Source organism: Argopecten irradians, chromosome 2 (assembly GCF_041381155.1).
Source record: "Argopecten irradians isolate NY chromosome 2, Ai_NY, whole genome shotgun sequence".
In the NCBI taxonomy this organism is placed as follows: domain Eukaryota; kingdom Metazoa; phylum Mollusca; class Bivalvia; order Pectinida; family Pectinidae; genus Argopecten; species Argopecten irradians.
This window is the reverse complement of record NC_091135.1, coordinates 28359092-28382637: the sequence shown is the minus strand read 5'-3', so window position 1 is coordinate 28382637 and position 23546 is coordinate 28359092. Positions and strand designations below refer to the sequence as shown.

Here is a 23546-nt window from a genome sequence, read left to right as displayed (position 1 = left end):
AAAATAAAGTGGGGCAAAAGTTAATTCTGTTTACATGTACAGTCTATAGAGAGCAGTATAAGGAAGATCATCAGCTTCTAAGTAGCATTAGAATTCTGAAATAACCAGCGTCTAGAGGCATATGAGGGCTGTTACATGTAGGGTTCAGAACTGGTGGACTGATTACTGTTAACACCCTATAGGGACCCGTTCTATGAGGTATTAAATCAAAAGTCTGTGGGTACAATCAAGTTATGGTTCTGATGTCAGTGACATGGCTAGCGGACTTACAGACAGTCATTCTGGAAGTTTTCCTTGCTGGTGTTAGATAAACCTTCAGCAGGTTTAGTTGAAGTATGCTGATAATGCTGCTGGTTCCATGATATGTAGGTGTGAAGTATACCAAATGTTACAAGATTGTGTGATGTATTTATGCAGGAGATTGAGATATGTATTATGTCCATTGAAGATTGGACACACACCATACCTAGGAGCTAATTTGATTATCTGACATGTCTGCAGGAGGACTGATACATATGTGATAAACCTTAGACTCTGTGATGATGTGGGCTGTGCCAGCTATATCAGAAACATACCAGGATACATGGAGAGTGGAGAAATGTATCACTGATAAATATTTAAATTGATACAAAAATATACAAAAAATATGTATATAGAAAGTATCATGTATATTGATGGTAAAACTTGTTTCCTTAGAATCTCATTTGCCTATATAAAGCAAAGCTATAATCAATACAGTGTCATACTTCAGTGAGAAAAATCCCTCACAAGTGAACACTGGTATAAAGTGCCAAACTGGAAACAACAATTACTGTACAATATGAACATCCAATACTCTTGAACAGCTAATACTATGATAGCTAACTTTGGCCTATTACTCTAGATCAGCTTTCCATAAGGGAAGAAGGCATGGTAATTAGGGGTTAACTTTGCCATATTGCGCTCCAAATATCATTTTCCCAAATCCACAAATTGACAGCCACATCAGGCAAGTTAGAGGGCCAACAGTGTTCTACATGTTCACCTTTCTCAGCTTCCTGAAAAAACATTATCCAACAAAGTTAATAAGGTCAATATTTACATTCATTAGACACAATTTTAGCTTCCAGAAAATTTCTTGACTTTAAAAAGTAAGAAGGGTTACCGAGGGTCACCATTGGCATAAATTAGCTGTTCTCATTGTCTGGAAAATATCCTATATGAATGGACTTTACAGGTACAAAATTGTCACACACAAAGCCCTTTCACAGCCCCCGGGAGTCCCATTGACTGCTCCTATAGGTATACAAAGGGCCAACTTTGGCATCAGCTCAAAACTCAACTTCTGGAAAACTCTTTGACTGTCAGAAGTAAGCAATATTAAGTTTGGATTATCAACTTGGGATTTGTGCGGATATTGGCTAATCAGATCTCAGCTAAAAAAAAAACTCAGGAAAAGCAGTGGTAAGAAGCTTTAGCTTGGCCTTCCTACATTATCCTTGGCTACCACAGAAAAAGAGAAATCACCAAGCATCTCTGATTTCCTACAGAAGTTGTTGGTAAAATAGTCTACAGCAAGATTTACAATCTAAGTAAACATATATGGCAGCTTGTTAACAAATAATATACATAATATTTATATGTGGTAGAAATTCTTAAAAATATAGAGAATCAAGGACCACCAAATAAAAATGGTACTGGAATGGCTTTCAGCTGTTGACAAGATGTGATAATTTACTATTAATGGTGCACTATTAAATCTGTGCTTGTTGTAAAAGATACTCCATCACTGCCTGTTAAAAAAGAGATTCATCATTAATTATGATTATCATGTCTTGATGTGAGATCTTTAATTAATACCAGATACATAAATATTTAATTGACCTTTAAGTGCAGTTGACCAGTCAGTTCTGCATGCATGGTTACGGCCTATTGACCAATAGTAGTCCCTACTGTGGACAATTAGACACAGGATTTCACCTGCATCTTGTCTGTAACACATCGTAGTGGAGCCAGATTGACTCCTAACGATCCAGAGATTTAGATTTGTATGGCGGATATAAATTTGCTATTTTGTTGGAACAGGAAGTGCTACACTTGACATGGTATCAATAACATGGCGGCTTTTCTCCCTGGATATTAAATCATAGAACGCTGTGTGTCATCATTGAATGGAACACATGTTGATGACCCGTTAATCCTTTTAGGGACATGTATAATTAATACATGCTTGTAAACGGATGTGCATGCAGCGGCATCACTATCCAGAGTGCAGATAATGAATTACACCATAATGAGGATTGAGGGGGCACCAAGAGGGAAAATTACAAAAATAATGTGGCAATTATTAAGGATTAAAGGTACATGGCTTAAGGAGGGAGAATTACACAATATGATGCTAATGGGGCACTATAAGGAATTATTACCAAATAATGGGGCAAGGAAAAGGATGGGGTCACCAAGAGGGAAAATTACAAAATAATGTGGCAAGGTGTTAAGATTCATCAGGGAGAAAAAATTACACAATTTGATGTCACCAGGCTGTTGAGGGACGCTTTGACAGAAAATATCATTGGTGAGGATAAGGAGGGGCACCAGGAGGGAAAATCAATAACGAAAATATTAGGTCAGCAGGGGGATCCACAGTTATCAGATTGCACTTTAGATTTTATGAAATATCCAGTGCTGAATATTTGATGAATCAGACCATCCATATTAATTTACCTTAAATGTGACGTTTCATTTGGGTGTACTATAATGTGATATAAATAAGTCAATGGAATTAACAGACTGTAATTTATTCAATAATAGATGTTCTCATTGACAAACTAGGGCTAGAATAAGAGAAAGATAAAGAACAAAAGTCATGTCTTTTTGCACAATTTGTTTCTCTGAGTGCATGTGGAAGTTGTTCAAACCTGTGGCTGCATGCAGGTATCATGTTGGAGGGAGCTGGTATGATTTGCAGGCAGAATCTGACATAGACAAGATAAGCGTACACTAACACATTTCAAGTGCTAATTTGTTTTTTTATGAAAGAAAACAAACCCCAGCATGAAGGATCCAGTTGATGGCCGTTTTGACAATCTGATGTTCAGTTTTTGCTCCTCACAAACATCTTACGTATCAATGTGCCTAGCGTTGTTGGTTTATAAATGTTAGTACGTTGACGTTATCTACAGTGTATTTTAATCTGCTAGTTTCAATCTGACAGCAGCTGTCAACCTTAGACACAGTAAATGTTTAGTATACAGTAGAGGATGTTAAAAGAAGTTATATTTTACATCAGACTCGTCCACACATTAGGATCCTAGCTGATATACATAGCTTACGCCTTTAAAGAATAGGTTAAATAATGATAAACATTAGTAACTAGTAAACAGTTAGTTATATAACTACGGAACCCTTTATCAACAGTGATAATGAACAGGCATGGTTCCATAATTCTTATCGTAATTAGGGGTAAAATGTATTTTCGTGAAATGTTTGCTTGTTGAAATTATGTCTTTTTGTAAATCATATCATTTATTCTTCATTCTTGAATATATATTTATAATAAAACATTCTCATACACAAAATTTAATATGTACATCACCAGTTAGTATGTACTGTGAATTGTGTCATCCCGAGGATTTCTGAGAACTTGACTTTACATTAACACTATGACTAATATTTCTGGTGTCAATTAAGCTACAGTCGATGTCCCATAATAAATCTGGTCCTCAGCGATTTTCCTCCAGTGGCTGTCACAGGATTGGAGGTTGTTTTGGTCCTCGGTTTCTGTGCTTGTTGACGCGACTTACAGTGAAACACATTGCTGCCTCTGGAGACTGGATCTCCTACGATTTAACATCATCAGTGTCATCTCATGTTTCCTTTTGATTCTGTCAATAGTAAAGAAATCCAATAAAAAAAGCATATGTCTGTTTTATACAACTGTTATTTATAGATATTCAATCGACAAACTGGCATGTCAGAAAATGAAATGACCCTCACCCCAATTCTAAATTAATCTAAAGAAAGACTGAGGCCATCAGTCTGTTTTAACACAGCCAATTTCTGTGATTTCATCAGGGTAATGCAAACTGGGAGTTAAATATATTGAATGTGTTGAGTATACAGTGTTACTGATCACAGAATTGTATTGTCGGGGAACCTTATTGAACATGTTGGTACAAAAAACATCAAAAGGGATGGGACGACCTTGAGAGTGAAGGGATGACCTTGAGGGAGATCACATATCAGTATTTGATATTGGATAATTCACACTGCGATAGACACATCCAAGTTGTACATTTTCAATAAGCTGAGGTTTGTTTGACAATCTTTTGTTCAGCAGACATTTTGCACAATGTAACATTCTGCCAGCAGTAAAATGACACCATGAATAAAACAAGGGCCTTGTCACTGGGAGGCTGATCAGGGGTTGATGTATCTATAGGTAAATATAATTCTGCTCTTATAATGATTTACAACTGTCAGCTATCATTCTGTGTTCATTGGCTAACAATCTAGATTATATTACAGAATAGCTTCAAATTAATATTTCAAAATGTTCACCATGGCAACAAAACACAAGGTAACCTGATACAGCTGCTACATGTGTGGACTGAAATGAGTCAAAACTATTTCACTGCATGGCTGTGGTAGTTCAATCCTTCAGAAAACGATCAGATATTTGTCTATAAAGCTTTAATTATGTATAAAGTGTGGATGGCTTATTGATACTGCATTAGTGAACCAATACATCTCAGAGTTTACTATGGCTTATTGTATGAAGTAGTCTGCTTTTGTCCTAAATTGTCCATGGAGTCTCTAGCTTGGTTCTTCAAGGTCCCAAGCAGTTTGCTAGTAGCTAGCCCTCATTACAGACACTTAAGGATTCAGACTGGGCTCCGGTGAGTCAGTCTAAGGAATCCCAGAGATCCTTATACAGATGTATTCAGAGGACTACCTCGACCCACAGTTTTTGCAAGGTTTTCTTTAAAAAACCCATATCAGTATGTAGTCCAGTGTTGGCTATACAGTTAATTATGTTGTGTACCATATATTACACAATTGATTAATTTCGTAATAGACAATATGACATTTACACAAACCTAAAGCAATCATGCTGTGCACACACTGTACAAAACTGATGCATTACACTGGCAAATTGTAATGAGTTAAATAGCACACAATGGTAAATACCAGTAAATACCACAGAGAAGGCTTATTACCAGCCACACTGCCTGAAATACACATAATGATTCAGAGAAAAAAACCTGCATTCCTTGTGTTCTTATACACATCTTTGTATTGAACCAACTAAGGAATTATCTACAGCCACAATATTACTATCCATTATGTTATTGTAGAGACTGATAGCTGAGGGTATTTTCCTTATGATTCAACTGGCCAGGATAATTGCATATATATCTTGTGACCTTTTCTGTATCAAGCATCTGATGGACCCAGATCAAAGACTTTATATGATGCAGATTCTCGACAGGTACATATCTTGAAGCAGTTTAGGGGAGCCATCCCCCGTCAGTAAGATAAACAATCTCATTCATAAAGGGCAAACGGCTAATAAGCGCCCCCTGGGGGCAGTTACAATTTAGTTAACGTCATAAGCTGCCACAACCCTCGTAGTGAACAATTTTCCCCTCAGCTGTTTTGTGTATAATGTGTTTTTATCGTTTACCAATAAAGATGTGTGCTTTATTTTTGAATCCACAGATTCTATGAAGGAAGAAATCAATGCGGTTTAGGAAGCAGTATACTTAGGCAATAGAATTAGGTAGCTTAATCAAAGGTTTCTTGTTTGTTCAATTGCTGTTTGTACTGTAAAAAGAAAATTAATGTAATTTGCAGAACTATTGTTTTCTTCAGTTTGAAGAAAGTTAAGATAATTTGTGGGTTGATTCTGTCCTATGTTAGAAGTACTTTAGTTTTATATATAGCCGTTTGGTATGACTTGAAGTTCTGTTTAATTTTCCATTAAGACATATGATATGTAGGTCTTTCCGTGGAGATAATGTTATAACACCCCAGAGATATATTTGGCCTTATTCAGCTTTTGTCTAGCATTGTTAATACAATTTATGCTACAGAAAATTTTTTTCAATAACCATAAAACCAGACTTGATATTTGGCATGATGGGATGAAGGCTTAGGAGTTTGTTGAAACTTGACCCTAATTAGGAATTACAAAGGCTGAAATCTTTTACAAATATTTTATCATTATACAATATCTTATGAGATATATAATATAGTAGCGTGCAGGAATAAAAATGATCTTAACCTGATTTAATCAAGGTCACAAGGTCAGATAGATATTCTTTTATCACAAAACAATTAGATCTCATAATTTTAGACTGATCTATATCATTTCAGAGAATTTTATTGATACATATATATTTTTATATCTGGGTTATCAAGCAGTACCAGATAAGATGAATTAGTGCTGGTCCCATTCTTTCTGTTAATTGAATCATATTTCTTTGCCAATCTGTAATGATTTTTGAGAGACACTCTTCCTATGAGTGAGTATAAATTGGCAAATGCTATAAATTATGAGATTTTGAGAATTAAATCCTAGAGAAGTGTTGATGTCTGCTATCTGTGTACCCAGTATTGATGTACTGCTACAGTCTCCTTTACAGTCTACATGCCCACCATCACTGTACTGATGCTGCACAAGCTGCGACCAATCAGATCTAACAGACAATAATCCAGCAGATACAGATAGGGATTTCAAAATAACATTAAAAACCATAATCTTTAAAGAATGTCACTGATCTGATTCCAATGATATCATTTTGGTGAAAATTATTTGACTCGGACATCCTTAGGAATTTTATTTTTATATTGAGTTTTACGTTGACTTTAGCTAACAAGGCTTGTATACAAAAGTACACTGCTGTAGAGGAGAAGCATGCTGTTTGGAGATAATTATATCATATGATAAATTTGGCCAATCTCTCTAGTAATGTCATCACATCAGGCTACAGTGTATAATATGTACTGGTGACATTGATAACTACTGACAGGGCAGAGTGAGGGGGAGACAATCTCTATCATAGTTAACCCATTAATTAATAACCTGTCAATCGCCATGGAAACCCCATATCATATATGTGGGGGACACACAGGGGATGTATAAATGATGTCACTGTTATAAAGGATAATTTTCAGAAATCACATCAACTTATTTGTATTTAAAGTAAAGTTGAGAGTAATATATTTAATTAAAGCAGCCAATGACTAAATAGCCCCTTTGATCTTGACATGTAGTTATGACCTCCTGAAGGTCAAGGTCACAGATATTGTATGTGCTCTAAATAGAAAAATAATGTTAAAGAATAAAAAGAGTTTCCATTATTTTCCCGAAATGAAATTAAATATTAAATGTTCTTGTGTCGAAAAGACAAAGCAAAATGAACTTTGAAAAAGAAAGATTTTAAATAAAATTGGACAACTCGTGCCAAACAAAAATAACCTGCAATAAAATCGGGACCTTGGCTGATTTATTTGTCTAATGTTCTAACATCTAAGGAGATATCTTTGTGGAGTCTTTAAAGTTGTTTACCTGATTTCAGGTGATATGGATTGGGTTTTGTGTGTCTCTAGCAAGGTTAATATGGCAAATCAATAAGATATTTCCTTTCTTCAACTATTTCTACTGTGTATTGTTAGTGGGGGGGGGAGATGTCATTATGAAACTTGACTGGAAATAAAGTCTTTGTGATGCAAGCTGTAATACATAAATCCATGAAAATATCATGCTTTATACAAAAAATAATGTTTAGTTGGTCTTACATAGTTTACAATAGAAACAAATAAATCTGATTGTCATGGTCACATGCAAACAGAAATGATTTTTATTACTGTTTTTTTTTAATTTTGATTGAAACAGGGAGAAAGGTATTGCAATAAATAAAAAAATTGTCGATTTTATTTGTGCAGAATATATATATAAAAAAAACTGTGGTAACATTTGTTTTATTTTTTTTACCAAACCAAGATAAATATATTGTGTATAGGAGAGAGGTCAGAGGTCATATTGGGTTAATTTACTTCTGTGACATAAATAACCATTTCTTGCAGGCAATAACTTGTACCAGTTCATTCCTATCAGTAGTTATGGTTCTCTTGATCTTCACTGTCCAGTCTAATAGTCCCAGCCACCTTTTCTGACCATGACTTGCCATCCTGTACTGGTCAGTTGGGACTTGGTCCAGCCATACATCATCTCTCCAAATTAACACATGTCCAAATACGGACATTACTAGTAATGTCAGTTCGTTGAGTCTATCGATGTAACCAGACGTTCTCATTCTCAGCATAAACTGGTTGACAATTCTACTCATTACGCTAAAAGCGTCTTGTGACTGTGACCAGTTTTGGTCTCGGTACCAAAATTAACGATTCCGTTTATCACACTATAGGAAAGTTTTTGTCATGATATACCCATATGAAATATTTTTTCGGGTTTGATGTTTTCTCTCCGACTGGTAGGATCAGTTGAGCTGTTGTGCTCATTTATTACAAGTTTAATGTTGTATTTGACAATGTATCATGGACGAGGTTGAATTCAGGCTACTGATGTTGTCGCTGGTAATACCCGCCACTGAACAGTGATGGCTACCCAACACTGAACACAATGGTTCAGTGATTTCTATCAACTACAGGTCAATATAATGTTAGGTAATTGTGATTAAATTTGGAGTCACATATACCCTCTCTAGTTATTGTAGCACTGTAAAATCACTTTATAACAAGGACTTCAGAAAATCCAAGTAATTTGACACCACACAACAAGTGTGGAAGGTTTGAAATGATTCAATGCAGAAATATGCTTGTGGAAGCATTTTCAAAGTCTATTAGAGGAGATCAAGATTGTATTGTATGTAAAAGATGACTAATAATTTTGCTTATATAGAACAGGTATTCAAACTTTATGAAGCTCTGAAATAGGAACAGACGCTCTGTATGTCCATTATAAGTTTCTTGTCTTGAACTGTTCTCGATCAGTCTTTCGTTCTAAAGATCTTTAACTGTTCTAGAGATTTTGAACTGTTCTAGAGGTATTTTTATGTATTTCAGCCCCAAAAAACATTTCTTCACATGTTCTTAACAAGTTTTGGAACTGTTCGAAAACATTGCAAGTTCTTTTAAAAACAAATCCGAAGGTTTGTAGTGACATTTAAAGCCAATGCATACAATAGTGTTAAAGTTTTGAAGATGGACAACTTTCATTGTAGTTTGGCATTTAATGCTGTCCTTTGTTCATTTTACATTCAACATTCTTCTAAATGGTTTCAACATAAATCATATTTTGTCAAATTAAATCCGTTGATTAACATAATTATGAAATTCTATAATTTCAATTGTCAGACATCTAGGCTTTGAAAATGAGAATCGTGGCGAGATTTCAGTCTCTTCACCCATCATTTGTCTGCTTTTTAGTGTATAATGTTGATGCATTGTGACACTTTTGATGTGTTTTATAACGTATACGGTGCTAGATCTACTGACGAGTGTCGCTCTTTGTCACAGACACAGATCTGTACACTGCACATACTGTCATTTACACCATACTTGTCGCTCATCATCACATATTCCATCGCACATGCATTTGGTGCAGCATATCTCATAGTTTGGACCTAGAGAATTACAAGAAGTACAGAGCATCTCGGGTTGATCGATGAATTAATGGTCGTTTAAAGTTTTCAAAAGAAGATCTTCCTAGAGCTTTTTTTTAATGGCCATGTTGCTGAGCCAGGTTAACTAGTACTCCACATATAGTATACTTCTAGCCAGCCACCTCTGTATTGTAAGTTCAAAAACACACTGTGTATAATGTGAATTTCTGGCACATTCCTAAATGACCATGAAACAAAATATTATCCCAAAAATAAGCTACAAATAACATCAGTATTGAGGGTAACAGTGTTCTAAAGATTCCATGGAAAATTCATTGGACTAATGGTGTGACAGCAAATACCAGTAGATTATCAAAGAGCATACTTAGATTCCTAATATGTCATTGACCATGACCATTCTGTAAGGAATTCTAATGTTATATAAAAAAATAAGAAAATAGTGATTCATTTATTGGACTTTAAATTCAAGAGATAGATTCACACATGTCTGAGATAAAAAAAATATGTTGATGGCAGTTTATACAAATAAAAATGTATGACTTGTGCACTGTAGGGGGTTTACAACTGTTAACAAAATCTGCACAACTAGTGACATCGTGTTGTCAGAACATTTCTCTTGCTCAGCCTCATAGAAATTCTCAATGAAGTTTTCTGTAACGATGACAGTAAGATCAATACAAAATTTTTGTGAAGATTTCAAACCGAAAATTTGATCACACAGAAAAACTTATTTAAAATGTTACTAAGAACACAAATACCAAGCAAACACAAACGCTTAATTATGGTGAAAGTATGTCACATACAGTAAAACATAACTAAAGCATGTTTTAAAATTAATTCTTTTAATTTTTGGCCAAAACATGGATATAATTTTAAGACATTTTTTTAACAAACTTAATATCTTAGAATACAGTGTATGCATATACATTTGGTATAATATGCAGGTAAGATCAATTTTTTTCTCTTTTCTTTTTCTTTCTAATAATGAGTAAAACTTTATTCATCCGAAAGACTTATATAATTGTTTAAGTAAAATGGAATCAATTTTGTATTTTCTGGCCGGAACCCCATAGATCTGTCTATGTGATCTGATTCAGTGCATACAAGCTGGATTTGTGACCTCTGAGGTTAAACTTTAGGTGCTGTTGTAATGTATGGCCTACAAACCATTTGTTGTCTCCTCAAAGTACACGCGCTGAAGCAGATACACACATTTATTGTAGAGGGAGGACTGCACCCCGACACACTCGCCCTGTAAATCACCAAATCAATAATGAAGACAAAACTATTTACCTCACTCGGCTAGGTATTTATCAGACACAATTCGAAAAGTCTGGTTTTCAATGTATTGATAGGTTTAAGTCAAATTCTCACTTCAGACAATTTCTAAGTTCTGAAATCAGAGACATCAGAGAATTTTGGCTTGGATCTGTGGTAGATGTTTGATCACCTCTGTCATGAGTTTTCTTTTTTGCTTGTTATTGATTCAAACCTTTTTTGAAACTTCCATCTTTCACGGTTTAAGGTATCAGAAACAATATCTAAAGTGTTTATCTAAATTCATAATCCTTATATCTTAAATCAAAGTGATAGTTTTTTATGTCACCTGAAATGCTAAATTATCATCACATTCAGTTTGGAAACTCTGTTACCTGGAGTCATTTTCTAATCAATCCATTGGTCCGTGCAGAGCTGCTCAGCATTGCCAAAGGTCAAAGGTCTAGGTCGTTCTTCTATTTCGAATAGAAAATTCAATTCTCAGTGAAAACAAATTTTTTAGTCATTTATTTCCAACACACTTGGTACAGACACTTACAGCCTGTTGTATAGGAGAAATGTGCTCTGGTGTGGAATATTGGACAGCTTAGGGTCAAAGGTCAAATTCACCATAAACATTAATTTTTAAAAGACAATACCCTGTCTGCAGTCATAATATAGTATGTGAAAAATCTGTTTTGTTTGCTGTATAGATAAGGGTTTATTTGAAATAAGCTATAAAAAACATTTAAATTCTGAGATTTGATATCAAATTTAGGTATCTAACATAAAGCTTTAGATATTCCACGATTAATTAATATATGTACAAACATGGAGTACTGGATGATGAGACTTATTACAGCAGTCAATATTAATGAATGAGACAGATCAAACGCTCCCATAGTCAAAATACATGTTCCTTGGTGTATGGAATAAAAAAACCAAATTAAAGGAATCAAATCATGTGCAGACAATTAACAATGACAAAGATGGCATCACCATGGAGACCGAGGACATCACAATAACAGTTGTTTTAGATTCTAGCTTAGGTATTAAGTGTTTAGATGTGTATTACATCTTTGCACCAATATCAGTTTGATTAATTTTAGAATAGTTTATTTTAAAACAATTGCGAAACATGTTATTACAACTTAAAATTAAAGTATCTGATTTGCCAAGATGGAAGTGCAATTGTATCCTTATAGTTCCAGGGGTGGGTTATATAAATGTAGGTGTTGGTGATATAAACAAGAAGGAGGTACCCAAACTCTCTTAGTGAAAGGCAGTTGTGAGTTACAATAAACATTTGTATTTTATCAGTAAATTCTGAATTAATATCTCTGTAGTTTAATGCTTTAGAGATTTACGCTGCGTATGACAACATCTTATAAGGCATTGACAAATAAAATTGTAGTGTTTTGTTTATGTGTTCTGTGCATTAAACCTCACATATCCTTTTCTGTTTGACCTTGCAGTTGGCATGTTAAAGCTAGATGTTTATGGAATGTTCAAAATACAAAGAAGCCAATAACAATGCATTTGACTGTGCATGATTTGAACGAGGCTCTTGCAGTAAAATTTCAAACCAAGCTCAATTAACATGTCCATTACGGCTTGACAAAACCCCATGGAGAGGTGTAATAAATGTTGTGAAAAAAGATGGAATTAAACTCATTTAGAAATGTCCATAGTTTACTAACAGCTGGTATTGAAGATCTTTATGCTTGTAATACAACGAGTCATTGCTATATACTGAAATAACAAACTAAAAACAGGTAAAGGTTAGAACATTGAGTGATTTCAGGTCGGACTAGAGGGGGAATTGTAGGTGGTGAATGGTTACTCCATCATCCAAGTCAAACTTCTATCAGATGATGGCAAAACCCACTTCATGGTTATATCACAACTACAGACTGTAAGTCCCTAACACCAAATGGATATAATGTATATATTTACCAGCAGAATGCATTATCATAACCTGAAATAAGACACCAATATTTATATGACACACCAAGTGTAATCATACACTTTCTTGTGGTACGTGACATTAAAGATGCGCCACATCCTATTACCAGCTGTGCTTGTCGTGATTTAGGAGAGATACACGCATCTGAAGTACCAAATTTCGATGCCACAACCTTCTATATTTTGCACTAAAACGTTAACGTAACTCTACTGACAAAAAATAGAAATTATATATGATATATCCATGTTTGAACATTGAAGTGATATTTTTTCTAGTTTCTATCCAAGACTTCCTAATGCACAATATTCATCATTGCATGATGCAGGAGAATTTGATACAAAAACGAATTTATATATGAGTGTCGTTACTGGGAATCATGGGAGACATTGTGTGGGGGCTAAATGTGATCTTGGTCACTAATGGGATTGATAGAGCGATTTCATATTATATTCTGACTCTATGCAGTTTGATAATTCTCATGTGTTAAATTGATGGATGACCCTAGTGAGAGGTCTGCTTCACCTTTGGATGTGAGATTGTAGGAATTCCAGAACCAGGGATTAACATTAGCTGCGTTAGAATCTATCATCTCTAACTAATCGTCATAAAAATTGTCATATTCGAGGTGAAACATGAATTGAATTTTTTTTCAAATCTTGAAGGAAATGGCAATAAATTATTAAATCAACGAGAGCATTAAATTGGAATATAATGATTATTTTGAAGCTTTCTTAGCGAGGGTAATGATCGACGTGCAGTGTGCCACAAATAATTAATCTTGTAGATTGTACCCATTTACTTTGTGATTTGTGAGGCAAATTAAAAAACACTACCAAATCCTTTTTGTAATCACTGCCCAGAGCTGCCATTAATTATGCAATGATGCTCTGAACAGTCCCATATTAAAATCTTTCACGTCCAATTGTCAGCTTAGTGCCAACAAAAAATATGCACATTTTTCTTGAGGATTTTCAATGGAGTTCTTAATTGACATTCACAGCTCGATGAAAAGCCCACTGTATGTTTCTTCCTCGTCGGAAATGAAATTGGCGAAACCAAGATCAAAGTAATTTGGTTTGAAAATACATTTCCTGACCCAAGTGCTCGTCTTAATTTCTAGACATTGATCTGCAATGTGTCAATAAAAGTGTTGATACCAGCTGAACCAATGACAATTTCGTGTGGTGGCCAGCCAGGATTTGAGCAACTCTCAGATCCATATAACCATTTATGCAAATTGCCTCCATTTCATGATACATTTTACTGATTTTATTTTTGAACAAGACATGTATATGGTTAAAACTGGCATGACTTTATATACTATTGTGAAGTGATGAGTACAGCATATGATTTAACATTTGAAAGGTATATGGCAGTGGTTCAGTCGTTTCCAGGCCATTAGACTTACATATGTTTTAGGATGCAAACTTAAATTTACTAAATTGATATATGGGCAAGAAGTTTTGCTATAGAGTTGTGCTATGTACAAATATTCAAATTTTGGTTAGCAGTAATGATCAATTCAAATGTTTTCTGTTTGGTCAAAATGACTGATTGAAAGACTTTATTCTTTTCAAATAGGTCTAACAAATATCTATTTTGAACCAATATTAAAACTGAAATCATTATCCTTTTTTTTTTTTTAAATGATTCAACCCAATTGCATCGGCCACCATACCAATTTTTTTTATGAAATATCACAAGACTTCAATAATTTCCTTAAAATATCAATACAGAATTAGTTTAGATTTCAACAAAAATTGAAGTACATTGTACATGTACTTCAGATTGTTTATGTTAAGTTTCATTTTGGTTGTGTATGTGATGGAACATTATAAGGTCTGATAAATAAACCAGGACCCTATCTAACTACGACAGTACCTTTTGGAGAGCCTACCCATAAACATCAAACATTCATGGTAATAGGTAATATTTCCTGGAACAAAGCATCAATAAGTTATGTGTGGTGTGTCGTGTCAGGTAGGGCTATTGTTATCACACAAACATTAAATTTCCTATCAAAAGCCCCTTTGGTTTGGAGTATAATGACACATATGCTTTAAACTTTTTCTTTGGTTCCACAATATCTTCTTCCATTAAATTTGGCCATTGTCTATAAGACTTTGAGCATTACAACATGTATTGATTGTCTCTTGATTTGACCAACATGCAATTTGTACAGGTAGCTTTCACATCTGATAAATCCTATAACTTAATTCACAAAGTTGAATAATTTCCCTGAAATAATCCATTAGATCAAAAATATTGTCTCAATAGTACACATATCACATGATTAACATCTCAGAACCGGAGTTTCCTTTATGCAACCCTTTTCTGTGAATTAATTACGCTTTTACAAAACAATAAAACATTTGAATCTTTCAAAGAGAAAACTTACAGAAAAATTTCAATGCTCCGGCCGCCATCAAACCTGCTTTGTATACGACGTGTCACACAACTTCGCCTGATCTGTACTCGTAAAGTTGCTGGGAGAAAACAGAAGTGCAGATGAAACATGTGTTGGAGAAAACAATTTTGTTTTACTTGGTTAAGTCCCATCTATTAAGTAGCACTAATTGCATAGTCATACCTGAGAAGGTTTGTATATAATTAAGATAAAAGAGACCAGGTAGATGATCATACAGGTATGAAAACTATCTAAATAATCTGACATCAGTATAATCCCATCCTTGTTTTAGTCCAACATGATCATAGTGAGTGGGATTTAGGTGGCCCATTTTCATTGCTATAATTTGACAGATAAAAGAGAGAGAAAAAAAAAAAAAAAAAAAAAAACCCGTTATCATACCAATTAAAATATGTATCTTGCCATATATAGATAATTGAAAATCAAGTCTGGTTGACCCTACTGCAGGTGTAAATCACATTGACATACCTTTATGGCTTTGGTTTTAGAGTATTTTTATGGGTGATTAATTATAACAAATTGGAAAATAAAATTTACATATTTCTATATACACAGTGAGCCCTCAATTATAATTCTGAACACTTGCGACTTTTCACCCAAACCTTTGGGATTGTAAATTTTCCCGCCTGCCAGACTCAGTTTATAATACTTAGTCAATAATCAGGTTTGTTCCTGATATTTCCCACTGTAATGTGAGTTTTCGGGATTATCACAGGTCTACTATATATGAGAATGATTAAGTTATCGGTTTAGTATAGACAGTCCATCTATTTGAAGACTGTACAGAGTAGTATGTATTATCATTCAGCTACTGACAATCTCTATCTTAGTCACTTGTAGGACAATAAAATTCCATTAATCAATATCACGATGCACTTCTCACAATTTAGAAACAACAAAAAGGTCAAATGTTTCACGATTGAAATTGCAAATTTTATTTTTAAGCAAGAAAGTACTGTTTTTTAATTCTTTGAATGTCTTATTATCGGTACCCATATACAGTATGACATTTACACACAATAAGTTAGGGGATTGTGTGACATTTTAAAAACCTCCCCCTTAAATGATTTTGTATTGATTTTTACTTTTCAATCAGACCAGAGAAAGGAAGATCCTGGCTGTGAGAAGCATACTCCAGTCTGTGTGTATGTCCTCTCTCTCTACTGGAGGTCTGGACATACCAATTGGAATTCCAGGAAATGTCACAGAATTGCCTTGATTCCTGGTTATTACTTTCTGGGTTTTGCCAGACTTTCCAAATAATATACTTTACCATCTTACCTGGCCAATCTCTTATCTGATGTGTTGTTATTTCATTTTGGATAATATTGATGCAGCATATCCTTCCAAAACAGTTTTAAGAAAGAGATACAATTTAAGTGTCCATTTGTATGGTTTGAATGTTTACTGGTTTGTTCTGAAACCTGAAGAAGCAATGAAACTTAATTTTCATATTTTATTCTGATCAAAGGTCAATTTGCTATTTTTCAAATAGATCCTGTCATCAAACCTAAATCACATTGTTGTTGGGGTTAAACAGAATTATTTGAAAATATTGTCTATGTCAAACAAGAATGGATGACATTGTATTGTAGATGTCTAAGATACACAAGGCTGACTCGATTCTCCGTCACCATCATAATTATATTACATATATACACATGTTTTAACACTACAACTGATGCTTTTCAACACCCTCATCTTCTCACTTCCTAACTGTTTCTGGTTGGTTGATTAACAAATAATCTAATTAGAATAAATGCACAACATGCCTTTCCCTAGCTGGCTATACTTTCCTTTTCTCTGCACTTTATCACACTTGATGTTACTTAAGAGCTGTACTATGGTACTCTTCTCTGGAGTTTTTACAGAATGGCAAGTCAATTTAGTGTTCTCAGTAGCCTTCAAGCCGAGTCAATATGTCTGTCAACTTAAATCACAGGGAACTCCCAGGGAACATTGATGTATCTACACATTACCAACAAGCACTAGTTGTAATCCTCACTCATGATCATTTAAATGTTTGCCTGAAACAAGAGTTGTGTTACTGAATTAATTGCCAGACTATAGATACTACTAAGGCATCCCTGTCACTGTGATGTTTGTAACATGGAACTCTATGATGTCAGTGTTGCATTAGAGTTTGTAGTGAAAAGATTATGTTTTTGTACAGGATAATCATTTGGGTATATCATGTAGAATTGTTCTCTGATTCCACTGTAGAGCATATGTGTTGCTTATAAAACTATTTCCAGTTGATTTCTTTCTGCAGTATAATATTAAACTATAGATATTTCATTTATTAAAGGGTTTATTATAATACTTGCATTTTATGTTATATTAAAGATGCTCCACCGCCGACAGAGCATAAATGATATTCATCATTAGAACAATAATTGGTGTTTAATCGTGTATATATATGCCTAATTAACACAAAAACTAACATAAAATAATTTGTTTTGCCTTTGGTACATGCGCAATCATTACTCCATTCTATATAAGATATAGTGCCACGGAATTTTTTCGGGATGCAATTAATTATTTTTCTTATTTTTAACTTGAAGTAAAATTAGAAGCTCAAACTTTTCAATGGTGGTAATGGTGTAAAGTAAGTAACTTTTTTAACTGAAGAAAAATACAAAATCGTCTGCTCCTGTTTTTGATGGTGTAAAAATACCATTTGTCAGCGGTGGAGCATCTTTAAGGCTGATCTATTGTTCATCTTCTGTCTTTTCAGGATTAGACAACCCTTCTGTTGGAGAAGAACAAATGATAAATGAACAGATGGAGAACCAAGGTAAGTTTTCATTTTCACATTTTGATGTCAGTTTTATAGGGAAAGGTTTTATATGCCTGCTACATGAATTGGGTGGCATTGCCCAAGTCAGGTGACTTTGCTTCCGATTTTGAATTTCACCATCTGCAAATGCTAAATGGATAACGACTGGCATATGTTGTGTAAAGGTGCTGGTGGAATCCAGGTGACTGTAAAGTCCAAAACTTCCATAAACCACAAATGCTCAGTATTCTTAAGGATTCCGTTTTGAATTCTTGATTCAGTTGTCTTTGGTACTGCACTTCTTTTCCAAGAAATATTACCATGATGATTTCCGATCCATCTATCATACTGTCACCTACCCTTATGTGTCCTGTCAGCCTGGGTTTGATGAAGGCACTGAAACATGAGACTTTACCTGATTTAAATTGTATCTTGATTCATATATCATACACAGCCATACATTGTCAACTTTCCACTTACATAATCCAGTCGCTGGTAAACTTTTAAAATTCTAATCAACTTCCTCCAAAGTTGTATTTTCAGAAATGTGAAATTGATTTCTGTTTTACAGCTGCTATAAATATTTATGAATAAATTACTTTTATATAATACTGACAATAGATGTTGTCATGGTAACATAATTAAAGCTCCGGCTTGTGGGTTCAGTTGAAATAAACGGCATACAATGCTTACAAAAACTGCATAATTGGACTCTTGCATTTTTTATGTAAACTTGGATATTGAAAATGAGCATCATTCTGTTTTTGAGTGTTTGGTATTTACATAATAATCAAGGTTTTTATTAACTTTATTGATTTTGTATGGAGAAATGATTCCGCTGATTTACTGCTTCATTACATCATTCTGCCTGTCCTTTACATTAATGGTCCTTTTTAATAGCCAACTGATAATTATTACCTCTCTCATTATGTTAGCATTTCATCCCATCTGTAACCATGGCACTGTCACAATGTGGACAATCCTTTATACATCAGACATGTAAGTTCATGTTTGTCAACAGAATAAATTAAGTTATCCTTTATCCCTATAATTAAGTCATAACTGGAGTTTTCGGCATGGAAATTGAGGAACTTTTTGTCCATTGAACTGAATTCTTGTTATCATTTGTTGCAGGAATTGTTTGAATCATGGTTTTTGCAATAAAACTGTTTTGTAGTTATCTTCATTGAAATGTTTGGATTGTCCTTTGTCAATAAAATTACTATGGCCAATCATCTTTCATCAAGGTAATTACTTTGACCACTTATTTTGGTTAAGGAAACTGCTTTGGCCATCGTTTGTCAATTAAGCAAAATTGTTTTGGCTACCTTTTGCCAATGAAACTGTTTTGACCTTCTTTTGCCAATGAAACCGTTTTGACCTTCTTTTGCCAATGAAATTGCTTTGACCTTCTTTTGCCAATGAAACTGTTTTGACCTTCTTTTGTCAATGAAACTGTTTGACCTTCTGTTGCCAATGAAACTGTTTTGACCTTCTTTCACCAATGAAACCACTTTGGCCACCTTTTATCAAGAAAAATGTTTTTCCATTTTTTGTTTTTCCCCTTTTTTTGCCAAAGAAACTGTTTTCTCCACTATTTGTCTTTTGTTTACATGTAACTATTTGGTCACTTGTTTTGACCAATGAAGTTATTTTTTATTGTCCAGAAAGATGTTTTTGCCACCTTTTGTCATTGAAGTTTTGACCACCTTATGTTTATCTAGAAACCTGAAATTGAGTTTTTGTCTGTGTTAATTGGTCTGTTAGTATTGTTACTCTGTGTATAGGTGACTTGTACCAGACGGATGATTTATACCAGGTATTGCAGACCTGATGTGGTTGACATATATAGATATATACTAATGAGCCTGATTATCATGACTATGTCGTTACACCATGGACTCTGACAATGATGGGATATTTCTGACAGGTGTTGATTGGTTGTTTACTCAGTCCTGCTAATAACACACAAAAAACAAAATGTCGCTACTGATCTGAGCTTGAAACAATGTTGATGATATTGTCCATATCAAAGAACCATCCGATCATCAACATGTTTCTGAGATCAATACCAGCTGTAAGGTATCTGTGTACAAACGTTTGTCAGGCCTTAGAGATGCTCTATGACTATTAAGTGTGGTGATGTTATCTATATATCAGTTATTTAATGGTATTAAGTGATATAACAGCTAATGTGACAATCCTATGTTTTACTGTTACTCAACTCCTGGTACTAATTATAGATGTATCATCTGAGGGTTGGTATGTTACCAATCTCTGCTGTATCTTACCTCCATCAGCTGTACGATTATACACCAAATTATACTCCACCCTAACATCATCATCGCCTTCTGTATAAAATGGCATTCATCTAGTGAAATTGTTTAGTCTTGATTTGAATCTGTTGTTGGTAATCACCACTTACCGTAAGTATGATTCCTGTATAGAACCTGCTAATGTGTAGACAATTTGGTGGCTATTATGTCTTTACACCTATTATCTTGTAAGTGCCAACACTCGGCTAAATCTTAAAATCATTGAGGTATCATAAACAACAATAAAACATCTAGTTTCCTGGTCATTAAACCCACATAATCTGGATACAAGTGTAGGCATTAGGATATATTTGTATGGATAAAAACAAGATTTGTATCATAAGGTCTGATGAACTAATGCAATAATCTATCTTTTCGTCTACATAAATTTTAAAACCAATATTCATATATTAGTTTAATTGCTCTTTGTGTGGTATTGCCAGTTTAATTCTAACTAAATACATGTACAACTATTATTCCTAGTGTTGCTCATACCATTTGTTACCTAAAATATCTCTGTTTTACTTAGTTTTATCACATCAGTTATAAATACCAGCTTCGGTAGTTTTGCCACTTGCTTTGCTATTTTAACAAGAAACTGTTTCTTTCCATGTGAAACTGTTTTATGTTAACCATTTCGCTGCCACAGAATTTCTCTCATTTTCAGAATTGCCACGATTTCTGCTGGCATTTCAAACCTCCCATTATGACGTCATTTATCTATATTTACATTTTCAATGCAGTCCCACTATGTAACCTTACCGAGCGCAGTTGGCAGTCATATAGACAATGAACTTCAAGCGCTTATCATGACGTAATTATCATTGTGACGTCACAATTGTCGTGCCAGTGATCACGGAAGACGGCTGTTCAAATGGCTGTTCTATCCATGACGATAACGAATGATTATTCATTATACAGAGGATTCCGCTTATTTGCATAGGTCATTTTCCAGAAGAAAATATGCAAATAACCGGAGTATTCGAATAGGCGGAGATGACATTTTGCACCTCCGTTTGACCCCACACATATGTATGTGAATAGGCAAATAGATATCGTTTCGTTTTTTTGATAAATACGTAAATTTTTTACACTTAAAACGAACAACAAGTAATTATTTTCGAAGCTGTAAATCGATTTTAATTGTTTAATAACAAAAAATATTCCAATATTAGATTCTTGTTTACGTTAGATCGACACGTGAATATTTGAGAAACAGCTAAACGATCGATATCAAATGCAATTAGATTCTACTAAACAGGATTGGATTTGTGTCTACAATTCTGAACCTAAATAATAAACAAATTTACGTACATTTGCCTGGCAAAATGAACTTACGATCGTGATTAAACTTCAAAGTGCCGATCAACTAGTAGTGTTGTTTTTAACATGTGTATATGAATTCGAAAATGGCGGCAGGTGATGAAGCCATGCGTTCACTCGACCTAAATGTGTTTTGAGAATTTTCCCTGTATTGTTGATCTATACGGTGAATAGCTTGATAACATTTCAGAAATTAATGCATATTCAAGTAGCAATGAAACAACGTAGCAAGTATCTTTTGTATCCTAAGCTTACATACTGTACGAAACTTGCGGTAGTCATTGCACGCCGACTTTGCATGCTTTTATGTCTCGTTCAACGAGACGCTTGATACGCACATGTCTGTCGTAGTCAACAAGACTATGGTTGAACGAGACTACTCATGAATGGCGATTGTTGTAAGGAAGCATGGTTTCTCCAACCGATCGCGAACTAAGGTACGTTACGTTAATAAATAAACATATTTGAAAATGCAAATGCTTTAATTAGATGTTTGAGTCAGTGAATATACTAAAGTTATGATCAACCGCTGCTGATGTAAATCGTAACAGCGTCGAATACCTTTGCAGATTCATGCATAAAATAACAAGCCATACTATAACGTTAATCTGTTACCAGGATGATTTCTAGTAAAAGCGAAGTATCTTGAAACATATCGGCGAATTTCGCTAAAAATATATTGCAACATTGAAAAATATTCGATTTTATTTTTAGAATTTCCCAAATATTTTATTCAAATAACCGGAGGTCATGTAAAAGTCTATGCAAATACACGGAGTTGAAAAACAAAGATAAAGAAGGAAAAAATCGGGACCGCAGAATTTTATGCAAATAACCGAAATATATTTGAATAACCGTTATTCGATTATGTGGAGTCCTCTGTAGATGCAAAATTCCTTGGGATTTCGTCATAAAATTGTAACCAAATGTAAATATAAGCATTGAATGTCTTTCATTTGTCATTCATAGCCAATATGAATGCAAACTGGACAGAGGCAAATTCAACATGAAGCTTCATGGAATTTGCCTCTGTCCAGTTTGCATTCATATTGGCTATGAATGCCAACTGAAAGACGTTCAATGCTTAAATGACGTCAACAGTTTTGCATACAGATATCATCTCACCACAACGTCGGTGTCAAGAGTCTTAAAAGATGGTACCTGCGTCAATTAAAACGATTGAATAAAGACACATTGCGCATTCCACATAACATGTCATACCTCTATGGAAAGCTGACATAATTATCTAGTAGCTCAGCTTATTGGTAAATAACATGTTTGCATTGAAAAAGTTTACGCTGCCATCAAACTTACAAAAAGTGTTAATATTCATCAATTTTTTTCCGCGCAGTGGAAATTTGACATTGAACGATAATACAACATGTGCTTAGTATTTAAATAGTTATAAATTCACTTGACAAGAAATCGTTGGTTCTCTGTATCACTTTCATAACTTCTTGTCACTAACTACTATGGTGTATCATTTCTGCCAATGCGACAACACGACAAAAGTAACCTGTCAATGTGACAAAATGACAAGACGACAACATCGCACGCCAATGTTACAAAAATAATATGTCCCATTTTGTAGCCCGAGTGTGTCGCATACTCCCTCTGCATAGCGGACTTGACTGACCCTACCAATAACAACACTTGGTTGGAATCAACTTAAGATTATTTAAAACAAATTTTGTTTCGCTTTATGTGAAATGTGAAATATGGTGGCAGATATTGGTTAAAATTGTTAAGGTTTTCGGACTGAACAATGTTCGACGGATGATGCACTTCTTTTAAAATTCCAATATGAGTACATGTTAGGTTACGAATATAGGCTTATATTTACTTGGTT

At 34.3% G+C, this 23546-nt stretch overlaps 1 protein-coding gene and 1 long non-coding RNA gene across 6 annotated transcripts in view; one reads left to right on the top strand and one right to left on the bottom strand.

The window, feature by feature from the left end:
• The window catches only part of LOC138315025 (zinc finger CCCH domain-containing protein 10-like), a 133829-nt gene that overhangs the window by 61365 nt on the left and 48918 nt on the right, over nucleotides 1-23546 (top strand). For all 3 annotated transcript variants that reach the window (XM_069255743.1, XM_069255741.1, XM_069255744.1), the window contains one exon: nucleotides 18018-18077. The gene's annotated coding sequence lies outside the window, so the exon portion shown is untranslated. The remainder of the gene's footprint in view (nucleotides 1-18017; nucleotides 18078-23546) is intronic.
• Nucleotides 2551-17415, bottom strand: LOC138315026 (uncharacterized). 3 transcript variants are annotated; one of them, XR_011207451.1, is made up of 4 exons: nucleotides 15251-16555; nucleotides 11282-11362; nucleotides 10797-10881; nucleotides 2551-3863 (listed from the first exon to the last, which is right to left on the bottom strand). It is a non-coding gene; the product is annotated as an uncharacterized lncRNA (long non-coding RNA). The 3 variants fall into 3 exon arrangements; XR_011207450.1 differs by lacking the exon at nucleotides 2551-3863 and adding an exon at nucleotides 16562-17415 and having other exon boundaries at nucleotides 10295-10881; nucleotides 15251-15338; XR_011207449.1 differs by lacking the exon at nucleotides 2551-3863 and having other exon boundaries at nucleotides 10295-10881.